A 2,557-nucleotide genomic window follows, 5' to 3' on the forward strand; every position below is an offset into this window, starting at 1 on the left:
AAAGATTTATTTATTTATTATATGTAAGTACACTGTAGCTGTCTTCAGACACTCCAGAAGAGGAAGTCAGATCTTGTTACGGATGGTTATGAGCCACCATGTGGTTGCTGGGATTTGAACTCCGGACCTTTAGAAGAGCAGTCAGGTGCTCTTACCCACTGAGCCATCTCACCAGCCCCCGAAAAAATATTTTTATTGCACTTATTTACTGTGTGAAGCCAGAGACAAACCTGCCTTTTCCTCTCTCCTGTCTTCCCTCCTGTAATTAATGTACAATTAAAATCATTGTACATTAATGATACTTTTACATTTTAATAATTTTACTCTATATTGATTTTTGCTTCCAGATAGAGCCACTTTTCAAATGAACTACAATTAAGCTTTAATGAGGTTAGAGCGGCTCTGAATCTATCAGTTCAAGAGTAACCCCACCAGACTGTGGAAGTTACTTTAACTCTCTCCAGGGAAGACAACCTTTCCTCTCTTCCTCGCATTTCTGTGTAGTCCTGGCTGTCTTAGAGCTCACTCTGTAGGCTGGCCTGCAACTCAGAGATCCACCTGCTTCTGTCTCCCTATGCTAGGGTTAAGGGTGAGCAACTCTTCTCTTTTCCCCTCCTTCTTTGGGAAGGGGTTCTCTGTGTGGTCCTGGCTGTCCTGGAGTGTGTGCTCTCTGGAATCTGCCTCTGCCTCCTGAGTGCTGGGATTGAAGCGTTTGTTTTCCTCTCAAAAGATCTTGAGCATTAGCCTGTATTTACGAGGGTAACATTAGGTAGGACTTAGGAAAACTATTAGGGGCAGAGAGATGGTGCAGAGCACAGGCTACCCTTGCGGAGGTCTCAGGTTTAGTTCCCAGCACCCATGTGTGGCTAACAACCTTCATAATTCCAGCTCCAGGGAATCCAATATCCTCTTCTTGGGCACTGCCTGCTTGTGGTGCATACACATATATGCAGGCAAAACACTCATACACATAAAATCTTTGTTTGTTTTTCAAGACAGGGTTTCTCTGCGTAGCCTTGGCTGTCCTGGAACTCACTCTGTAGACCAGGGTGGCCTCGAACTCAGAAATTTGCCTGCCTCTGCCTCCCAAGTGCTGAGATTAAAGGTGTGTGCCACCAAGCCTGGCTGTCACATAAAATCTTTTAAGAAGAAATAAATCTTTCCAAACAAATAGACAAACAAAAGAGAATCAATAGCCTACACAGCTTGTAACAGTGTCCACGATTGTTATTCAGCTTAAAAGCGTGGTAGCAAATTATTAATTTTTGCTGTCACATAATAGTCATTTTTCAAATTAATCAAAACTTGGCTTTACTGAAGTTAGACTGCCACGGTGATATAACAAGAGGAACTCTGCATAAGCTAGTGGATGTTATGTTATATAGCCCCATTTTTTCAAGCCCCAGAGCAAGTTTTTATTCATAATTTTATGCACTTTTCCTAAACAGGATTCCTCAGGTTGTGTAAGTGAGGGGGCTCATGTAACGAGTGGCTTGGTAGCCGTGGCTGTGCCTGCAGTGTGGCCCAGTCTTAGAACTTGAGTTCAATTCCTGACCCTTCACAGTGGTGAGCCATTCACAAAGAACAATCTAGATACTTCCTGGATGTGTGAAAATTAAAATGGACAAAACCTTCCAGCTTTAACTTTAGTTGACAATGTGAGGAATTAAAAATTGAATTTAAGGACCAGGCGTGGTGGCGCACACCTTTAATCCCAGCACTGGGGAGGCAGAGGCAGGCGGATTTCTGAGTTTGAGGCCAGCTTGGTCTACAGAGTGAGTTCCAGGACAGCCAGGGCTACACAGAGAAACCCTGCCTCGAAAAAACAAAAACAAGAAAAAAAAAAAAACAAACCGAAAACAAAAAAATTGAATTTCAGTTAGAAGGGAAAGCAGGTCAGGCTGCTTCGGTTCCTGACTCCCCGATGATGGTGTGTACTCGGTGGCCAAGGCATGCAGTAAGCCACTCTAAGGACACTCTTCAGTGCTAACACAGCCTATCTTGGAGGCTAACCCAAGACTTCACATTTTTATCTTTTTATCCCCCAAGAGTCATTATGTAATAAAGGTGAATAAGAATGACTGGAACAAAAATTTAAACTTTTTTTTTTTTTCTTTTCCTTCTTAGAAGTGGATTGTTAGTCTTTTTTTTCATCTAAATGTATAATTCATGTTATTTTCTAAAAGTTTAATTTAACCAATGGCAGGAGTTTGAGGCCAGCCAAGGCTACATGGTGTGACCTTATCTCAAAACATACAACCAAAATAGGGCTGGAGAGATGGCTCAGTGGTAGGAGCACTGGCTGTTCCTCCAGAGGACATGGTTCCATTGCTAGCACCCACATGGTGGTTCACAAGCCCTCCTCTGGCTTCTGTTGGCATCGTGCATGCATTTAGTGTACAGACACACATGCAGACAAAGCACCCATACACATCAAATAAATACAGTTAAAAAATGAACCATAGCGCCGGGCCTGGTGGCGCAGGCCTTTAATCCCAGCACTCGGGAGGCAGAGGCAGGTGGATTTCTGAGTTCGAGGCCAGCCTGGTCTACCAAG

General features: G+C 43.3%; 1 protein-coding gene across 1 annotated transcript in view; it reads left to right on the top strand.

Annotated features, from left to right (window-relative positions):
- Tomm20l (translocase of outer mitochondrial membrane 20 like) overlaps positions 1-2,557 on the top strand; it is a 12,927-nt gene that overhangs the window by 8,190 nt on the left and 2,180 nt on the right. The gene's annotated exons all lie outside the window — the stretch shown is intronic.

This window comes from Mus pahari, chromosome 7 (assembly GCF_900095145.1).
Source record: "Mus pahari chromosome 7, PAHARI_EIJ_v1.1, whole genome shotgun sequence".
NCBI classification, from domain to species: domain Eukaryota; kingdom Metazoa; phylum Chordata; class Mammalia; order Rodentia; family Muridae; genus Mus; species Mus pahari.